This window comes from Schistocerca piceifrons, chromosome 2 (assembly GCF_021461385.2).
Source record: "Schistocerca piceifrons isolate TAMUIC-IGC-003096 chromosome 2, iqSchPice1.1, whole genome shotgun sequence".
In the NCBI taxonomy this organism is placed as follows: Eukaryota; Metazoa; Arthropoda; class Insecta; order Orthoptera; family Acrididae; genus Schistocerca; species Schistocerca piceifrons.
Window position 1 is genome coordinate 193,417,313 of NC_060139.1, and position 22,924 is coordinate 193,440,236.

General features: G+C 39.6%; 1 pseudogene; it reads left to right on the forward strand.

Annotated features, from left to right (window-relative positions):
* The first annotated feature begins 12,135 nt into the window (after window positions 1-12,135).
* Window positions 12,136-12,252, forward strand: LOC124778300 (annotated as a pseudogene).
* Window positions 12,253-22,924: the final 10,672 nt, after the last annotated feature.

The window sequence follows — 22,924 nt, forward strand, 5'->3', positions numbered from 1 at the left end:
GGATGTTGTCTTTCAGCATCCCTAGAGATGTCGGTCGATCACGATACACTTGCGACTTCAGGTAACCCCAAAGCCAATAATCGTACGGACTGAGGTCTGGGGACCTGGGAGGCCAAGCATGACAAAAGTGGTGGCTGAGCACACGACCATCACCAAACGACGCGCGCAACAGATCTGTCGGACATTTTGTGAACTTTGCTTTTTTTTTTGGTTCTAATAAAACCCCATGTCATTCCAAGCATGTGTGTCAATTTTTACCTCTCTATCTACATTATTCCCTGGTTTATTAAGTTTTCAAATTTATACTGATTTTTTTAATGTGTGTATGTTTTTTACAACTTACCTCCACGCATTCAAATGATTTCCTGCGTTTCGAAGGTATATTCACAGTGAAACTCAAGTTACGTGCATGTGGTAGCGAGAGAGGGCTGTCGCGACATTCTAACACGGCCAAGGTGCCTTTGTCCGCGGCTGGCAGTACCTGAAAACATGCATAAACAGAGCACAACCGGACGTGTGGTAGCAAAGTGAAGAAACATTGCATCTGTCTGCGGCTGCGTCAGCTTCCTGGATTACGAAGCGGGTGCATAACTGCCTGGTACCGCAGAGATGTGAATCACCGCTTGTACAATCCGCTTCTTGCTGTTTATCCTCTTACTTGTTAGCCGCGTTACTCTGTTCTTATCTGCTTTTAACGCAAACGATCACTCGTTACACCCGTCGGAATTCTATCCTAGCTCATCTTCGCTCACAGTTTCCTGGAACACTGTAAATAATAGCATTCTCTGAGGAAGCCTCTTGTAGTCAGAAATACCTAAATACCTCCAGAAATCGTGAAGATATGTTTTTATCCACACACACACACGCACACACACACACACACACACAAGATCTCTCCGACAGGATTTCACGTCATTCGCGTGTTTAATCGAAGCATCATATACGAGATAACTAGACCAGTTCTGATTCTCAAGATATCCTTTAACACAAGTCGAAGTTCTACTGAAGCGTGTTTCCGTCGTCGGTAGACAGCAAAGAAGCGAGTCGAAGAAGTTACCGAAATGATAAGATGATGTCTATCCGTAGAAATGAGAGTCATCTGATTTTTGTAGGAATATCATCAACAGAATAATAACTGACTCATGAAATTTCTGCTTTTGACTCCCTCTAATGACGTTGCTGTCAATTTATTACTTTTCTTCCATAGGGAAGAAGTCGTTTCAGGCGTGTGGTGAAAGAATTTTACAAGCCTATCGCCGACTGGCGCCAACTGCGCAAATTGGAGGCGAGACCCAAAAGTAGCAAAAATTCGCCTATGGACTGAGGGCCTATAGTGAGTACTTCTTTTCGCTCTAGCTACCTTTGCTACACACCGGTTTTAATCAGTTGACCGACTGTCGTCATCTGTGCAGAAGCATCGCTTATCTGGGCTCTTTATTTTCCTAATCACTGTTGAGAGGGTCGCCTTTACAAACTATCATTAAATGACGCTGTTAAGATGATGTAATCTGCCACTCCTTTCAAAACCATACACGAGAGTTCGCGCAAAGCGAGGAACACAATTTATGCCCTGAAATACTCTGTCAGACAGAAAATGTGATCCAATGATACGGTGATTTGACCTTTTAATACCAACAGAAGATGGCAAGAGCACGCAAAGTGCAACGAATAAGTGAAGCTGTTGCATGTTGAACACATACATGACCTGCTAACTGCGTGCTACACAACTTCATTGTACATTAAATCCTACCTTATAGGTCCGATTTTTGAAAACACAAATATTTCTGTCGTTGACCGCATACATTACCTAATAACCTCTCAACATATGGCATGTGCGGTGAATACAACGAAATGAAATTACGCAGTCTCAGTCGCAAGAAATCCCGGAGAAACTGCATGAGCACCAATTTACCCAGTTTCCTGAAACTTGGAAAAACAGGAAATTCCAGTATGGAACCCATGTGCATCGTAGCCCTAAATCAAATGCAATACAAGTCTGGGAAACACACAACCCCATGAAAATAAGTAAGAATTCCAACATGGAGACAAATACACGTTGCGGAAATCGTAATCGTAAGAAAAGATGTAAGTTAATGAATATGCGAATTCGAAATGCAACAGAAATTCGGTATAATTTACAAGTAGATATTGCATACAATCTCACCGTGGTGATTGAACATCGAGTCAGAGTACATCATATCTCTTCCGAACAACCTCTGAGAATAACAAAAGACAAAACATTACAAATGACTTGAAAACATCATCGTGAGTTAAAAATCTGCTTGTAAGTCACTTCAATATACAGGTGTATGGTACACAGATGGATTCAGGTTACTAAGTGTTCTCAATCAACTGCAAATGTGATCAGAGATCATATATTTTGAACGCTAAACCCTCATGTGAAAGACAACGCGGAAAAGGCACAACATTACTTTACTTCAATTTTATCATAGTTACTATTACATTAAAGTTACTGCAAAGCTCACAGTTCGCTTCTGTCTCATCATTGCACTGAAGATTGCTGGATATTAAGGCTAGACAACTGCCTGAAATACTGATGACTACCATGTGCTAGGCCGGGTGTAAGAAAAGCGTACTGGAATCCAAAAGAAATCTGCCGCATAGCGTTTTTAATCGCTGGACCAGTTCAAAGCGATTGAGTGAGGGAAGATTTTGTTTAACGTCTCATCGACATTCAGGTCACTAGAGACGGAATACAAGCTCGGATGTGTCAAGGTTGGGGAAGGAAATCGACCGTGCCCTTTGAAAGGAATCATCCCGACATTTGGCTGGAGCGATTTAGGGAAATCATGGAAAAACTAAATCTGAACGGCTGGACGCGGATTTGAACCGCCGTCCTCTGCTAGCTACTGCGCCACCTCGCTCGGTCAAAGTGTTTGGCCTTCCAGCAAGATACAGTAGTGCTTCCTTGTTTCTACCGAAGGTGAGTTCCTCTCGTGGCCAGAGGAAGCTCATGACTGGCTGCAGTGATCAACAAGGGACTCAGGCCAAGCGTGGTGCACTTCTGTGCTGTATGAAATGCGCTCGTCCCGAAGTGTGACATTGCTATTGTTTCAAATTTGTGCTTTATTACTGGAATGAGCAAGTTATGCCCCAAGGAATTTCTAAGAAGGGAAGGCTTGCCTCTTCGGATGCTAATCTGTGAAAAATGTGCAAAAATTCATTTCCTGCAAAAAATATGTTCAGAAATTTAGATCAATAATCATACACACATCACCATCACATTTTAGAATTTTCTGAAAATTTTAATTAAATGCGAAAATTTTGGTGGAGCAAAATCATAAAAATTCAGGTTTCTGGTAAATTGCAAAAGAAGATTTAGAAACTTATTAGCTAAACTCTATGTAACTTTAGAAAATACAAGCTGCAAATTCCTGTTGGCCATGTGTCTTTTTATCCTCCATACTGTTCATCTCCTTGTTTATCCCAGTCTCCTTGGTAACAGCTTCTGCTGCTTTCTTCACTACAGTCACTGACAGCCGATCAACAACAGTTAGAACATAAAACATATTCCTTACTGTGTGACAGCTAATGTTTCCAGAACATTTATCTTAGAAATTACACCACCGTCGAAAGTTATTACTAACTATTACACCTATCTTCAACAAAGTCAATTTAACATAAACAGTTTTCGGTATTCGTTCCCTACGCAGCTGTTCAAGCTTTGGTTGGGATACTTACAGATATTTCCTAGGAAGACTTGTACTTGTCAGATCCCTTTATTTATGCATAAGAGCTTCCATAATAGCAAGGAGTGCTTTTGAGTGTATTATACGCCTGTACACCCAATTTCTGTTGAACTAAATGATGTGTATTATTCGATGTTGCTTTGAACCAGTTGCCTCGAAGCCTCCATTTGGTGTTAAATTTCTTTATTATCAGCATTTATAACACAGAAAGCACATACACGGACGTAGAACAACACAGCATCAACTATGAAACATGGTGTCTAAAATTCCGAAAGTAAGAAGTAAACGATTATACATAAGGTCTTTGGTTGCAGCTAAGCCACAGCCTTCTAGATACGTCAGTGCTTATAGGCTATGGTAGTCAGAGCCTTCTACAATACACCTGTGTTTACGTTCAATCTCTAAAATCCGAAAAAAATAGGGAAAAGAGGAATACATCATATTTTATGACTGAGTTTAAAATTACAGAACGGCATGGCAATTGGCACCTATGAGGCTTTACGTTTAAACTAATTTTACGAACAAATGAAAAATGAAAATGTCTGTAAACTATACATTTTGCCAATCAGCATGAAATACTCTTCTCCATAGAGTAGAAATATTTTTTTTTAATTTTTTGTCATTTTTCACGGGCAGGTCCCCTTAACGCCTGAGCATTCAGAAAAATACACTCATACAGTTTTACAAGAATTAGTATTCACACTCAAGCGTAGTTACACCAAGTATGTGCGTATGGGAATGGTGGCCGGGAGACCCCTCGCTGGGCGGTTCGGCCGCCGCTACACAAGTTCTCTAACGCCACTACGGCGGCGACTTGCGAGTGAATGAGGATGAAATGATGATGAAAGACACAAACACCCAGTCATCTCGAGGCAGAGAAAATCCCTGACCCCGCCGGGAATCGAACCCGGGACACGGTGCGCGGGAAGCGAGAACGCTACCGCAAGACCACGAGCCGCGGACGTTACACCAAGTAATAATGAGATTTGAACTACGCAAAATATACGCCTTTTTACGAGAGTCATACAAACTTGAGCGTGTTCCAGTTATTAAGGATGCTGATCACCATTTAAATCACAAGCCAAACTGATGACCACTATCGAGCCGGCCGTAGTGGCCGAGCGGTTCTTGGCGCTTCAGTCTCGAACCGCGCGACCGCTACGGTCGCAGGTTCGAATCCTGCCTCGGGCATGAATGTTAGTTAGGTTTAAGTAGTTCTAAGTTCTAGGGGACTGATGACCTTAGAAGTTAAGTCCTATAGTGTTCAGAGCCATTTGAACCATTTTTGAACCACTATCGAAAGATACACAAAGCTATAGGCGAGAACCCAAAATAAATTTCAGTGACAAGGGGTTTTCGTAAAGCACACCCAACACTTAATCCACGCAAGATAAGGTGCTCGCCTTTTATTTCAGTGCCGGCTGTTGGTGAAATGAGGACTGCAGACAGGACCATATCAACCAACCAAGGTAACAGAAATAGGGACTTTGACGTCTCATAAGACGAAATCTGCGATCACCAAGGCAGAGGAAAGCAGTGATTCTTCAAATGGCGTAGGCAAACTCTTCATGGTAAACAATCACCACCTACAACAAGGCGATCGGACCTCCTCGCAGGCGAGCGTCCCTGTTAGCGTCCGGAATAGCCAGCAACACAAATTCGCGCAGAGAGCCACATGTGCGACTAAATGTTTTCAAAGAGTCGCTAGGTTGCCCCCTCACGAGACGCCAAGGAAGACGTCGCTAGGAAATGAATACCAGAGAATCAGAATCGATTTGAGTACGTGCATGGCTAAAAATTTATTCGAAGAATTTCGTCGTCGTGGTTTAGCAATACGTTTCGTGATGGTCGATCAAAAACGGTCGCTGTTTCAAAAATATCGATGCTGTGTGTAATATGATTGAAAAGAATATGCAAGTGATAACGTGACATATTGGCAATTCGAAGACTGCAGTTCTACATTCGATTTTGGACTGATATTCAGCTGTCAAAAGGTCTACTCCCGATCGATTCCGCATTATTTGACCTGAGTCAGAAACAGGCTCGTGTGAATTAGTTTAAAGATGTACTGAAAATATGTCCATCAAAGAAATGCAAAATACATACACAACATCGCAACAGGAGAATAAATTTTAATTCAGCAGCATTCAACAATTTGCACTCCTAGGATGTACAGAAACCAACAAAAGTGATTGGTTCATACACAAATCACGAAAATGGACGCATGCTCCTTTGTTTATATTGTCGTGCCCACTGCTTTAGAAGGCAATGGCCTTTCCGCAGTGGATACAGCAGTAAATGTTTCTAATCACAAATCTCAAAAAGTTTTTTATCGAATGCTTTGAAATTTTGACACAATGTTGCTCTGGAATACGCCGGTGTTTTCATATACCACTTTTTTAATACATAGAATATATAATTTTTTGTAAATTTAGTATTAGGGAAACGTTGTTACATAAAACATCTCAAAAAGTTACATGTATATTAATATTTATTTAAGAAAGAGTTACCTAAAAATACGCATGTATTAATATAAAGCGTTTTGCCAGAATTTCAAAGCAATTGGTCAAGAATTTCTGGCGATACACGATTTTGAACATACGAACATTTATATTTTTATTTGTGTAGATGTACAGATGGTGCGTGCAAAATCATGTAAACTTAAGGGAGAGTGTTTTCGGAAACAGTAAAACAATTTTAACAAAAATGAGTTTTCCCATTGTTAACCCAAAAGATTTAAAGTTTGCCTTCGTTTCATTTCATCTACGAACAGAGAACTTAAGTTCTAAATAAAAGAAGATAGCCGCAAGCTGCAAGATTTGGCGATTAAGGCCAGGCAATACTGCTGTCATTTTGTTTTCAGGCAAAAACTGTATGACAATCAGCGCTGTGTGATCGAGCGCGTTGTTGGTTAAGAGCCAACACTTTGGTCGCCACAATGCAGGTCGTATGTTGTGTAGCTGTGTTACCTCGGGAAACAAATTGATCGATTCAGTCGAAAAAAAAACCAAATTTCTTTTGTAAATGACATCTTAGTCGCCTTTGAGTGTAGAATTGAATAATAATTTGTACAAACCCATCATCATCATCATCATCAGTGTTCTGCCTAAAGGCAGGTTTTAACATGGTAGTTCTCCAGGCTGTCCGGTCTTCTGCCATCCTCTTCAGGTCTGCATGATTTCCTCTTCCCTTTATGTCGTCTATCACCTCGTATCTCCTTCTTCCTCTCAGTCTTCTCCCACAATCCAATCCTTCCAAAGCATCTACTAGCAAGCACTCCCTTCTCAATGAATGTCACAACCAGTTCTTTTTCCTTTCCCTTACAACCTTCAGCAGACATCTTCTCTCACCAACCCTTTCCAATACTTTATCATTACTCACTCTTTCCATCCATCTTATTCTCTCCATTCTCCTCCACATCCACATCTCAAATGCTTCTAACCTTTTTTCATCCTCTCGTCTCAGTGTCCATGTTTCTGCCCCATATAGTGCCACACTCCAGACAAAACATTTACCAAGCCTTTTCCTTAGTCATTTATCTAATTTGCCACATAAGAGTCTTCTCTTTCTGTTGAATGCCTCCTTCGCTATAGCAATTCGAGTTTTCACCTCCTGGTGACATCTCAAGTCTTCAGTTATTGTGCTTCCGAGATATTTAAATTCACTTACTTGGCAAATGGTAGATTGCCCTATTTTAATATTGGACAGTCTGCGTCTTGTACTGATGACCATACTCTTTGTTTTTGCTGTGTTTATTTGCATCCCATGTTCCACACAAGCTTCATTCAGATCTTTGAGCATGTTATTCACTGCCCGCTCACTTTCTGCCACTAATACCATATCATCAGCAAATCTTATACATTCTATTCTCTTTCCACCAAAACATATTCCTCTTTTCCCCTCTAAACTTTTCGCAATAATCTCTTCAAGGTATACGTTAAACAACAGTGGGGAAAGGCAACAACCTTCTCTAACACCTCGTCCAATGCTGATTCCTTCTGACATTTCATTTCCAATCCTTATTCTTACTTTCTGGTGTAAATATATATTCTGTATCAGTCGTCTCTCTTTCCAATCTACTCCTTTCCTCTTCAAGATATCCATCAGCTTTTTATTCTGAACTCTGTCAAAAGCCTTTTCTAAATCTATAAAAACCGCAAAGATTTCTCTACCCTTTTCCTTATATCTTTCCCCTATAGTTCTTAGCAGGCCAATAGCATCTCTTGTCCCTTTTCCTCTTCTAAATCCGAACTGATCCTCTGCAATAAAAAAAAAAATTTTGATGTATATAGTTTTTAGTTTTTGATACCTGCCGAAGCAGAATATAGTGAGCTGTGTGCATCAGTTCGTGTGCGTCTGACAGCTTAACAGTCTTGCTACTTCTCTGGTCAAATCCCACAATTAGACTCCAAATCAGTTCTGTTGGGTTCATATTGTACAGTATCAAAAGTAAAAATGCAGCATTAGTATGATGTGGTTGATGCTGTGAAAATGATTGTTTTTCACGTTACTACGACACTTATCTACCTCTGTGGTATAAAACGATGAACATAGTGCAAATAAAGAGGATTTGATTATTTTTGCCTTAAAAAATTAAATTATTATGTTTTCTTAATTTAAGCACCTTTTATGAACAGTCTTTCATAAAACATCGATAATTAAGAATTTGTATTTGAAATGAAAACAGGAATGTGCAATTAGAAACAAGAAAACGTGCATTATTCATAAAAATAATGATGAGTTTAATAATTACGCGATGTGGGATTTCAAACTGAATGAGGAAAAAAAAATGATAGTGGAGTGATTTGAACCAACGAGTATCTGAGTAAATTTATGAAAAACATTTAACGTAACTTATGAATAATATATCTAATACGTAAGTAGGGCCTACTTCCAAGAGCGTAACAACAAGGGTGTACGTGTGCTACGGCTTCTGACCAATCATCGCGTTTGTGTTTGTTTACATCAGGTTTATTCTTATGATGAACGGATTATAGTAATACCATTCACCAGTCCGAATTACAACTTTTTATCATTATCTGCTATCTTAAAACTAGAGATATCGAAAGTGCGTACTGAGATGAGTAAACTGTATTACAAGTACAATTAATATACGATCAGAAAGAATAACCTAGATGAGACATAATTACTTGTATGATCAGTCGCCATTACAGCTCTTCTTTTTTTATCACTTCCGGTTCTGCTGATTGCTACAATACGTCACAATAAAATAATACGTCACAGTAAATCTTTGGATGGATAGTTCACCCAGAATCTTACTTAAAATGAAAGCAATTTGGGTGTAATGAGAACTATATTTAGCCTTAATTAACTGTGCATTGAACATTTACGGCATCAGTCTTTCAGGAAGCTAACTGCTTTTTCTGCTGGTGACACCCAGATTTCTGTAGCTGTGATAGAATCATGCTGGCGAATGCCAAACGTCAAGCCAGTGCATAGGGTGGCCACATGCCGAAGCCAAAACAAGCCACCTCCGATTTCTTTTCAATCTCTCGTGTCGCAGTTTGGAGAACAGGTCTGTATAAGCACGAAACAAGGACAATGGGGAGTACAAAAAGAAACGATTAGAAGCCATTGAAGTGAGGAATTTGTTAAAGACCAGGTGGATTTATCGAGTAAGAAATGAAGATACACTGCAAAGAGTCAGTGAGGAAAAAAAGTCTGATAAAGAACGCGAAGAAACGAAGACTAGTTTGGCATGCATTATGACGTGAGCTGAAAACAGTAGTAGTAGGGATGCTAGCAGGTACGCAGGCCTAAACATATCTATGGAAGTTCGCCAGTGACGTGAGATCCAGCAGTTGAGCTGAAATGAAGGAGTTCAGCTGCCTGGTGTAAAGCTTTCTATTTGACGCCACTTTGGCGTCTTGCGCGTGGACGAAGATGAGACAAGCGACAGAAAACCAAACAGACCCTAGAGCTGCTGAATGAAACGACTGCACGTGTAATCCATCCACAACTAAAACGTACTGCGTGGTTATAATTAAACTGCAGCTGCCCTCGGAGGACCAGTGTGGGCTGTAATTGTCACATGGCAACGAGACTTAGTATATATGCTAACACGATAATGCGGAACCGATTTATGCTGGAAAAAATTAGTTCCAGTTTTGACCACCAGGCGTCAATCTGGCGCTGAACACTGTATGACGATATCACATCCACGCTGTCATTTGACAAGCCATAACGTGAGTGAACAGTACGGCTATCGGGAAGAGAGACCGTGCGCTGTTAGTGAAACTGTTTTAGGTGAACAGCATCAATTACAGTGCTGCGCTGACAGAATCGCCAAATGAAAGAGTTGAGGAGATGCCATTAAATGATTTAAAGAGGCTGATAATGGAATTCGAAAACACAAGTGAACTTGGTGTGGCACCTGCAAGAGGAAGGCGACCAACCTATCCCGGGAGAAGTTACTGACAAGGTTGCAGTTGCAACAAACTCAACACGCACGCCAGGTTGTGCTAAAGTTCGTGCAGTATCACGAGAATTGTCCGTCCCAAGGTCAACAGTAAGGAAATTGGTAACTGTACACGAAAATTAGTCTACTTTGTTTATTTTCATTCGCTAATGTCGTATGGTATCATATTTTGGGGTAACTCTTCTCATTCTAAAAGGATATTTTTGGATCAGAAACGGGCGGTTCGGGCAATAAGTGGTGTTAAGTCCGCGATCGACCCCTATTCACTACTCTGGGTATTTTGACATTGGCTTCTCAATATATATGTACTTTACTGTAATTTATTGTTAACAATAGTAGCTTATTCCCAGGAATAAGCAGCTTTCACTCAGTTAATACCCGGCAGCAATCCAACATGCATTTTAATCGGACTTCGTTAACTCTTGTGCAGAAAGGTGTGCAGTATACTGCTGCATCCATTTTCAATAAGCTACCACAAGAATTCAAAAATTTTATCAGTAATCCACGCTCTTTCAAATCGAAACTGAAGAGTTTTCTCATGGGTCACTCCTTCTATTCTGTTGAGGAGTTCCTTGAAAAATTAATCTGATTCCCTTGTTATATTGTTGATTGCCTTTACTGAAACTTTTTTGGTTCATAAATATTTTATTCTTATCTGTTATTACTTTTATGTTGTAATTTCATGTACTGACACGTTCAGTGACCTTGGAGATTTGCTCCTCAATTTGGTCCTACGGAACTTGTGTAAATAAGTAAATAAATCCAGCTCTCGGCTTCGAGTATAATTTGAGTGCGACGGATTTCTTGGAGGGCGGTAATTTCAGGTATTTTTTTACGAATGCTTCGACAATTTATTGTTAAAATTTAGACATTCTAAATGCTTTTACTTTGAACGCGATCTGATTTCGCACTCTGCGTATCGCTTGGCGGGTTTTCGTCTGACGACCTCAAACTATCGCCTACCCTAAACAAGCACCATGCCCTCCACAAGTATTCTTCCATCCGAGTAGCTGCTTCTTTTGTGTAGTTCGCCCGCAACCTGTCCAGGGGAGTCTTATAATTCTCCGCTTCATAACGCAAGTCCAGAACTCTGCAAACAAGATCGTTACAGAATCGCCGGAGCTTCTGGTTGAGATATTCCACTCGACTCCAAACCGAAGGATCCCCATCAAACTTCTGAGTTCCATCTCTTATAAATAGAATGGGACTGCGGCTCGTCGATGACTTCAAGAAAATAGATACCAACAGCCGTAATTTTATGAATTATTTTATTGGACTATTAGTTTCGGTGCCTCATTGGCACAGTCTTCAGGCCACTGTATAAATCGACGAAAATCAAGCTCAAAACAGACAACGAATCTATTCTGTTTGCACACGTTTGTGCAGCGGTTCTAAGAGTTGACAAATATTGGTTCACATCCTGTCTTATTTATATTATTCAGTCTCTCTTGTTCCACAGTTCGTACACTCATATTTTGTTGAGGATCTGTTGTCATTATTTTAAGATATCAGTTTTCTTCATAAACTATTTTATTACTAGCCATTACAGCTTGTGACGACTGACAAGGTTTTTACTACAATAATTCTCATATTACATTGTATAGTGATAGCTACTGTAAGGGTTGACTGCGTTTTAAAGCTTACTTCCTCTATGCTTCTAAAGCAGCATTCACGGCTTGAGAGTTTACTTCGTTGAAGACTTCTGGTTTTATTTTCTTGCGTTTTATACCTCTTGTTATATTTTAAAATTTAGTTCTTTGTCGATAAGATGCAAATGTGATAGGGCATGTCAATTACAGCTTCATACGGGAAAAAATAGTTTTTCGATCGTAGGCTCCTACTTTTAACTAAATCCGTGGTTCATTTCTGGTTTTCTAGTCTTTTTTACTGTTATGACATTCCTTCACAGTTCTGTTAGGGTTACTTTGCTCTATTCGTTTATCATGTTTACGCAATCATTGTTTCGGTTCCCTTTCTTCAGTATTAGGCAACGGCCTTGCCGCAGTGGATACACCGGTTCCCGTGAGATCACCGAAGTTAAGCGCTGTCGGGCGTGGTCGGCACTTCGATGGGTGACCATCCAGCCGCCATGCGCTGTTGCCGTTTTTCGGGGTGCACTCAGCCTCGTGATGCCAAATGAGAGCTACTCGACCGAATAGTAGCGGCTTCGGTCAAAGAAAACCATCATAACGACAGGGTGAGCGGTGTGCTGACCACACGCCCCTCCTATCCGCATCCTCAGCTGAGGATGATATGGCGGTCTGATGGTCCCGATGGGCCACTTGCGGCCTGAAGACGGAGTGGTTTCTTCAGTATTTATATACTGAGACAGATTCTCTGTCTTCAAAACATTTTGTTACAGTACGACCACTGTATGTCATACCACTGTTTGTACAACATGGCTTAGAATATTTTTTCAATGAAGGTTTTTCTAATTACAACAGTTTGAGAACTGTTACCGTATTCCGTAATATTACTTTACCATTGTATTTCATACGGTTTTTATTAATGCGGTTAATGGGTATATGACAATCCTGTGACCAATGTTTATATGTCATGCATTTCAGTTTACCATCTTGATATCTTTGACCTATTTTCTTTTGCTTTATGCTAATGTATATCTATGGTTAATTTTATTTAAATAATTACAACTGAAGTTGCAGATCAGATTTGTTGTCTGTTTGATTTTGTCGATTTACACAGAAGACGGTGCCAATGGGGCACCGAAGCTGATAGTTCAATAAAATAATTATGAAACGTCGCCTTTGAACAATTTATACAGGACTGTCCTTCAACTGACACACAATATTTTGTTAGCGCAACGCAATCTGACTTTCAAAATTCTCTACAAAAGAATGGCCCTGACTAACATTAAACTATACCTTTCACAAATCACTTACCTCACAAAAATCTTCGCTGCTCAAGCTACTGCTATACAGCGAGCGCCACTACTGCCAGCTAAATAAAAGATTCAAACTATGGAAGGCACTAACTACTGATAGGGATAGTTAGCAAATGAAAGAAATTAATAGAGAACAAACAATGTATTTACCTTGATATCATCATGTATAAATATCAGTTCATGACAAATTACAAAACTCCGCCATCTCTCTCCCCACATCCACCACTGCTGGCGGCTCACCTCCAACTGCTCAACGCTACGCGCTGTTCACATCCAGCTGCCGCTGCCCAACACTACAATGGCAGACAACAATGCAAACTAGCCATAGACTGCACACAGCACAGCCAGTGATTTTCATATTGAGCGCTACGTAACGTTGCCAATAAGAAAACATAAACAGCCTACTTACATAGAGAAACCATAAACAGCCTACTTACATAGAGAAAACATAAACAGCCTACTTACATAGCCCCCATGCTCCCCACAAAAAATTTTTACAAATGGTGTTGGGCACTGGCCAATACAGATTTGACAAAAATTTTTCACAATTACAGTAACAAAGATATAAAATGCACACACTTATTGATACATTCTTGGTCAAAAGCTAAAATTGTCTCACAGTCCATAAAGACAGTCCTAATCGTACATAACAGGAGAATAGCAGTGTTTTTCTCAAAGTCTGAGCAGTAAAAGAAAATGCACACAGAAGTAGTGGATTTCCATGCAGTCTTGAAGAAGTAGTGTTGTCCTTCCAATGGAAAGACAGTGCTGACTCTCGACATGCATGCAGGTAATGGGCCACAACAGAGCAAACCCACAGCAGAGTCAGTCGTAGTTTGGAAGAATATTGTTAGGTAGGTCATCACAGAGCAGACCCACTGTAGTCCTGGTAGAGATTGTGGTATTGGTGGGCCACCAGAGGTGCAGACCCACTGCAGTCCTTGTAGAAATGGCCAGCAGCCATCTGTTGCGATTGTGCAGGTGCACATTCACCATCGAAGAGTCTTGCGGAGAATATAGCAAGTCCATAAACCACCACTTGTGCACTCACAAAGTTTCTGGAATTGTCCTTAGATCCAGCAATGCTGTTATCCAGTCCCTTGCTGAGTTATTAACACACGTGCAAACACTCACAGTCCCAACTTCTCACATATTATCCATATACTATGACCAACAGAAACGTGTGCAGTGAAATGTAACTAACAAGTTAATAATATCATGAACTGGTGACAATTACAATTTTATAACATAAGAATACAATAACAAAGGTACAAAATACATCATTAAAGAACATAATAATACAGATAACATTTGTAGTACAGGCTTTACAAAAGAATCGAAATAACATATACATCAGTGTTACAGGAATTATGACATAAGTGAATATATAAAATAATGAGAATAGTTTTCGAAACATTAATTTCACACATGAGCATTAAATCAGAACAGAATAAATAATGTCTAAACATCTTTACAAAGTAAATAACATATTATTAATGCCAATTATATTTGAGGATAACAGTAGTTCTCATCACAGTTCATGTAGCTGAGTATTAGAAAAATTCTACAACATAAGTCTTATCAGATAAACATATAAAGACAGGAAGAACATAAATACACAAGGGTACACAAACACATAGTGGGATAACACAAGGAAAGGACAGGGTTTGTTTTACTGGAGTATTTTGTAAACAAAACTTTCTTTACTTCTCGGAGATCTCCCTTCATTCTTCATTATTTCCAAAAAGTCCTATCTATACCTGCTTTCTGTACTTTTCTCGTATAACCTCTCAGTGCATTTCTTCAAATTCATCGCAACTCACTCTCTTATAGGCTACCCCCTCTTAAGCTAACTTAAATCTACTGAGCTCAGATGCTAAACTAAGGGACGAGGCAATGCAGCAGCACGTAAAACAATTATTATAAACAGCAATGCAAAAAATGCAAATTGGCAAAGCTAGCAGCATAAATGAGCAAAAGTCAAATTCAATAACACTATGCCTGGCAAACAGCAGCAACTTATACCTAAACATGACATAGTGCAAGCAGAAAAAATATTACACTAAACAACAATGCAGATAAGGGAAATGTATATTCACATCTTAATGTCTATGTAATTAAAGTGGTGCACCACAAGAAGTTATTCTACCAAAAAGTTACCAATTACTTGAAAAGAAAATTATGAATGCAGTTACTAGTTCCTTCTTATTGTTCTTTCCTGTCCAAGTGCTCCTTTTTTAAAGAATGTGGATCATAAAATAATTATTTAATAGATCTGTTGACAGAAAGAGTTCACATTAGCAAATGCATTTTATTTTATAAAAGCAATACTGCAACACAGCTGGAAAACAGATGTCAAATGAAATAAGCAACTATGAAAAGCAAAGCATAAAAATATCATTCAGTAGTCATGTGACATTTCGTAAGTTAGTAGAAATTCTCTCAACTCTCATAGAAAGACGCTTGTCATAATCAGGTGTGCAGATGTAAAAATATTTCTTGTCATTTTATTAGGCATTTCAGTAAATATCGTAAATTAAGAGCTAGTGTAATCATATGTTTTCAAGTTCGACCGTGTCGTTTTTGCGATGCTTTCTCTAAAGGAATGACAATGGCCAGGATAATGGCCTTCCCTTTCTTTTTTTTTTTTTTTGTGCTCTGAAAGGCACGCGCTAATGACTTTTTCTCCAGGCGTCTGACACAGCTGGGTGCCCGCGACGCATTACGTGTAGGTGGTCACTTAACTTTCGTACGGAAATATTTACGACAGCAATTTTCGCTAAAGTGACAGTCTCACATAAAAATACTTCACAGGTCAAGAATTAGCGTTGCAAATCTGTAGAAACAAAATCCTATGAATATAACAGTGTCCAAAAAATGTTCAGTGGCATTGTGATACATTCACACATGATTCACACATGTCATAACTCTTAAAGTACGATTCTTGGTTTCCAACATCCTTTCTCACAAGTCAAGAGTCCCTACCCACTATTCATTACTCCTTACCTCATTATACATATACATATTCGTCGACACTTCTTCAATATTTCATCATGAGAAATACGTAACATAATAAACATTCCTCAACAACATAATACACATCGTCGTCGTAATAATAACATCATAACACTTCAGTCAAATCTCAAAATCGTCGTAACTTCCTCCAATAATTTCTAAGCCTAAAAAAATTCTCTGCTCATGTCAAAAGTGTCAGCTGCCTCAAACGTACTTTAAAATCATGCTCCCTTACTAAATACATCATTCAAAGCTCTCACAGCATCACAATGGTTCCGAAAAAATATGAACAGTTTACAAAGTACAGACAAAATACAGTTTCATAAGTGTGAAGTTATCCAACGGTGTAATTGCGTAAACATCTGTCACTGATGTAGTAAAAAACATGTTTATCTCTCAGTTAAATGATCAGATAGCTGTGTAATTTGTGTGTTAGAGAAATATGGTACCAATGTGTAAAGTTGTATAAGCAAATACCATATTAGCTAGGGCTCCTTGTGCTTGCCAAACACATGGTACACAAAGTAAGCGTGTACCCCCCTGAGGATTAATGTAATTATACCCTCAGGTGTTACAGATTACAGCAATGGAATGAAATGTATCACGGAAAACTTTCTTTGTAATTCAAAAATCTTTAAAAATAAATGTTTTAAGTACACAATTAATCACTCAAATACGTGTACTGTAGCGCTAAATGTGCGTCTTGTTGCAACATAATCTGTGTGGGAGTGTCGTAGTTATCGTCCTCCAAAAGCTAAGTTCTGCAGAAGTCAATGTACTGACCTCGTGATAAACAAAGTGAAATGCTTTGCGTATAGATATCATACTTATTACGCTTATTGTCGTGATGAAGAAACTACTGTGCTGTAACGTATTGTTGTGCTACAGAAAAGGCTGTTTCCTTGTAGCTATACCACAATAGTCACCACTAAAACATGTCTCACTTTATAGAAGAATTCAGAAAAAACTGTGCAGATATAAAACAGATACACCGCAAAAGCAACATTGTAAATTGTCACGCATTAGCAGCGTCGTGATAAAATCGTGAAGCTGTCACATAAACTAACCACTGTGTCATCTGGCATTTCACAGAAAGCACCTCAAATCCAGGATCCACTCTCAAGCAAACCAAAATGTTGCATGAAAATTTCATTAGCAGTGCTGGTATATGTTCTAAGTATGTAAGCCGTATATTCATTACGTAATCGTGCAACTAACAAGGAGGAATGTATAAATAACAACACTGTGTCGTCTGTTCGCAATAACAGTGCATTAGCAATTACTTGTCTAAGTTACCTATGTTCTTGACTGGATGGTTAGTTAGCTTTTAAACATAGTTGCATGTTAACAGTTTCTCAGTGTGACAAATTGTACAAGTAGTGTGAAGTGAAAATTGCAAAGACTAAGTTAAAAAGCAGATTATCTGTCAATAAATGGTTTTACATGAGAAATGTGGTGTAATCCTTTACTCTTCCTAGTACTCAGAGTTTCAACTTCAACGCAATTATCATGTGGTATACGTCGGTGAGGAGTGCTAAAAATTTTCTCAAGGTTAACGTCTTATGTTATTTTTCTCGGAGCTAGCGGGCGCACGCGGCTGCCTGCTGCATGCGGTGTGAGTCATTGTCTGTCCCTTTGTTGGCGCGCGTCGTTATTGGGATTAGGAGACCTAACTTCTACAAATTCACGTTGTCGAAAGTGCCCTGCTCTGTTTGAATCCCGCCAGTTCTGATGAAATTCAGGTCTGTCGTTATGATTATCTCGTCTGTCGTCATGTCGGTAGATTTCATAATTTCTTTCTTGTCGGTCACGTGGTGGAGAGTTTCTCCCTGAATCGTAACTGTGCGCCGAACTGTTGCGTCTGAAGTTGTTCTGTCTCCCTTGATAGTATTTATTTTGGTTCCCATATTGTCTGTTTCTCTTATTGTCTCTGTGATAGTCATTACCACGGAAATGCGATCTTTCTCTGTAACTATTATTACTCTGCCAGCGGTTGTCATATGGGTGGTGTCTGTTTTGGTCACGATTTGCGTTGTAAGAATAGCCTTTTCGTGTCCAGTTATTGTTTCTGTCATCACGGAATTGTGACGTATGTGACCTGTAGTGATTGTTTTCCTGTTTTCGCATCCGGCGACTGTCTGTGTCAATTTCTAATTCTTGTAAGAGTCCCTGAAATGCTTCAATGTCGTCCTTGCAACGTCCTGCCAAAATAATGTGTCGTAAATGTTCAGGCAATTTGATTAAGCAAATGCGGATAAGTTCTGACGGGCTGTATGGGTTTGACAGGTATTGATTCTTGTGCAACATGTCTTCAAAATATTTCACAAGACTGGAAAATTCAGATTGTTCGAAATGTTTCATCGTTATGATACCATGTTTTACGCGGTCTTGTGTGGCTTGAGACCAATACGCTGAGAGGAAGGCATGGTAAAATTCTCCTTCACTGTGGCAATCGTGAATGACCGATCGCATTCTTACAGCTGGTTCATTCTCTAAGTAGCCACACATAAATTCTAATCTGTGCTCCAGTGACCAGTTGGGAGGAAAACAATGAGAGAATTGATGGAGCCATGCTTGTGGATGAATGTCGTTGCCAGAATTCTTAAACGTTTTGAATTTACGTGTAGTAATGAACAGCTTATAGTCAAAATCATCGTGTCGGCGAGTAGCATCTCGGTCATAGTTACGTCGTGTCGGCGGTTCCATCTCAAAATTCGGTGTACCTTGCCAATTTCTTTCATAATTACCGAAATGCCCTGTATTATTATTTTGTGGCTTTTGCGTATTTCTAAGTTCCTCTTCCCGTGTTGGAGCGCGAGTGTCTTCTGAAATACGTAATTCTTGTATTACCTGTGTCAGCTGACCTTGTACTTCCCGGATTTCTCTTTGGTGTTGCGTATCAATTTGATTCTGATTTTGTTTCAGTTTCCTAATTTGTTCGCTCTGTTCTGTGTCATTAAAGACTACCGGTTTTGCGTCATTCAGATTATCATCTACCTTCGTAGATAAATTATTTAGCTGATCCGAAAGTTCAACTACTTTCTCTGATAATGAACACATTTCCTCAGTGTGTTTTTCTGAACCAAGTTTCAGAGTGTCCATTTGTGTTGAAATCGAATCTACTGTGTTCTTTAAGTTTTCCTGAGTTTTTGCAAGTTGCGTAACCGAATCGGTAGATGCAACTGAGTCAAATTTAGCTTGCAAGGTCTCATGATTTTCATGAACAATAATTTGCAGTTCTTTTAAGGCTGCTTCGTGATTCTGTAATGCCTTTTCATGCCGCGAGAAAATAGGTTGAAAATGCTCACAAATTTGAGTTTTTACGTCATTACAGACTTTTTGACATTTCGATTCAATGTTATGTAACTCAGTAGTTAAATCTTCACGTGTTTGTTCAAGCGTGGTGTGAAGATTTTGTTCCATTGCGTCTAACTGTTGCTGTGTTTGTCTCTGATGTTGTTCCATTGTGTCTAACTTTTTAAGATTTTGTTCCACTGTGTCTAACTTTTTAAGATTTTGTTCCACTGTGTCTAACTTTCGAAGATTTTGTTCCATTGTGTCTAACTTTTGAAGCTTTTGCTGTGTTTGTCCCATTTGCTGTATTAATTGTAATAACAATGCACTGGTGTCTGGAACATGTTCCTCAGTGCTTTTCGGCAGTGAATTTGCACCGGCAACATTCACATTTTGACAAGCAGAAAATGTGTCTTGACTTATTTGAGAAAACGGTGAGGAACCAAAACCTGAATCTACAGTATTTGCGAGATTGTTTCCTGTCATTTCGGATTCCTGAGGCGAGCTGTTGCCGACCGATCGTTCGATAATGCGTCCCTCTTCACTAAATGTTTCACTGTCCACGCCATTGTTTGCCGCCCGCTCCATTTCCCTATGCACAGTTACCAAATTACTACTTTGAATGTCTGTTAATTCATTACTCTGCGGCGCTAACACACTGCTTTCGTCTTCACTGTCATTTCTCAGTTTACTTTGGAGCCTAGTATTACGTTTTTCACACGCCATTATTGTCACAGTATTTCACACGACAACACAGAAGAACACAATTTGAAGAGCAAAAATAAGAGAACACATTAACATAACACAGAAAAAATATCTAGTTAATTGCAGCTGCGAAATACTTGGTGCAAATCTACATGCATGCCACAACTGTTTTACTGTACAACAATGAAAGGCTACAACTACAAAGGAGATTCTCTCTACTATTACGCGCTAGCAATAAACAAAATCTACACTAATTACACAAACTACAAGAAAAAAAATCAGAAGATTCCAGTGAGGTATCCTCGGCTAAGGGTCGACATATGAAACGTCCCCTTTGAACAATTTATACAGGACTGTCCTTCAACTGACACACAATATTTTGTTAGCGCAACGCAATCTGACTTTCAAAATTCCCTACAAAAGAATGGCCCTGACTAACATTAAACTATACCTTTCACAAATCACTTACCTCACAAAAATCTTCGCTGCTCAAGCTACTGCTATACAGCGAGCGCCACTACTGCCAGCTAAATAAAAGATTCAAACTATGGAAGGCACTAACTACTGATAGGGATAGTTAGCAAATGAAAGAAATTAATAGAGAACAAACAATGTATTTACCTTGATATCATCATGTATAAATATCAGTTCATGACAAATTACAAAACTCCGCCATCTCTCTCTCCACATCCACCACTGCTGGCGGCTCACCTCCAACTGCTCAACGCTACGCGCTGTTCACATCCAGCTGCCGCTGCCCAACACTACAATGGCAGACAACAATGCAAACTAGCCATAGACTGCACACAGCACAGCCAGTGATTTTCATATTGAGCGCTACGTAACGTTGCCAATAAGAAAACATAAACAGCCTACTTACATAGAGAAACCATAAACAGCCTACTTACATAGAGAAAACATAAACAGCCTACTTACAATTAATAAAATTACAGCTGATGGTACTTATTTCCTTCATCCTGATCAAGCTGTGAACTCTGCTTGTACGCCGCGATTAAGGTTGGCCTAAACTAATAGAACGGCGTGATTCTAGGCGACGTCTTGTGACGACCTCCCAAGTTGACGTCGCGGCCCTGGCAAACTGCCCAATACAGTTTGTTCCGCAGAATTAGTGCAGGGCGTATAAACCGCCACAGAACAACAGTAGTCCATTAGTTCCGCCGTAAATGAGCCGCAGGATTTTGTTCCCTTGGTGGACCGCCAAGACTATAAAGGCTGCACGACCAACGCACCTAGCTCCAAAACGTATTCCGTCAACAAACATCTTCTTCCATATGCCGCAACCATACAAGTAAACGAGTACATAGAATCAGCTGTCAACGTCTATACATTTTTAGATACATGCAGTTTACCATTTTTATTCAATGCATACAGTATATTGTGGGCTAAGACTGATCCACTGCTGAAAATATTACATCTGCGTCAGTGACAAGTTAACTGTATTAAATATTCCCCACAATGTATTTCGACAGCTACACCATCAGAAGATGGAAGGCCTCTTTTTACAAGTCTTTTCTCAGTGGGAAGCATGTTACGTTATTTTACAACAGTATATGAGGTGCTAAAAATTAGAGATCTGCTTAGATGTGGATATCCACAGTAATAACAACATGTACTTTGCAGATCAAACACTTGGGCTCATGAGAATATCGTGAGTCTGCGTGTGGTTAGCCTTGGTTAATATACGGAGTGTTCGGAAATTGCCTTTACAATGTTCTGTTGACTGGAATACCCTCTTTCAGATTCTGAAGGTGGCAGGGGTAAAATACAAGGAGCGAAATGCTATTTTCAATTTGTACAGAAACCAGATGGCAGTTACAAAAGTCGAGGGACAAGAAAGGGAAGCAGTGGTCGGGAAGGGAGTGAGACAGGGTTGTAGCCTCTCCCCGATGTTATTCAATCTGTATATTGAGCAAGCAGTAAAGGAAACAAAAGAAAAATTCGGAGTAGGTATTAAAATCCATGGAGAAGAAATAAAAACTTTGAGGTTCACCGATGACATTGTAATTCGTCAGAGACAGCAAAGGACTTGGAAGAGCAGTTGAACGGAATGGACAGTGTCTTGAAAGGAGGATATAAGATGAACATCAACAAAAGCAAAACGAGGATAATGGTATGTAGTCGAATTAAGTCGGGTGATGCTGAGGGAATTAGATTAGAAAATGAGACACTTAAAGTAGTAAAGGAGTTTTGCTATTTAGGGAGCAAAATAACTGATGATGGTCGAAGTAGAGAGGATATAAAATGTAGAATGCCAATGGCAAGCAAAGCGTATGCGAATAAGAGAAATTTGTTAACATCGAGTATAGATTTAAGTGTCAGGAAGTCGTTTCTGAAAGTATTTGTATGGAGTGTAGCCATGTATGGAAGTGAAACATGGCCGATAAATGGTTTGGACAAGAAGAGAATAGAAGCTTTCGAAATTTGGTGCTACAGCAGAATGCTGACGATTAGATGGGTAGATCACAAAACTAATGAGGAGGTATTGAATAGAATTGGGGAGAAGAGGAGTTTGTGGCACAACTTGACAAAAAGAAGCGACCGGTTAGTAGGACATGTTCTGAGGCATCAAGGGATCACCAATTTAGAATTGGAGGGAAGCGTAGAGGGTAAAAATCGTAGAGGGAGACCAAGAGATGAATACACTAAGCAGATTCAGAAGGATGTAGGTTGCAGTAGGTACTGGGAGATGAAGAAGCTTGCACAGGATAGAGTAGCATGGAGAGTTGCATCAAACCAGTCTCCGGACTGAAGACCACAACAGCAACAACAATCGTCTAGGACTTGTAGAGGGAGTGAGTAGATGACATGATGACATTTTGAAATGGAACCCACGTCCGG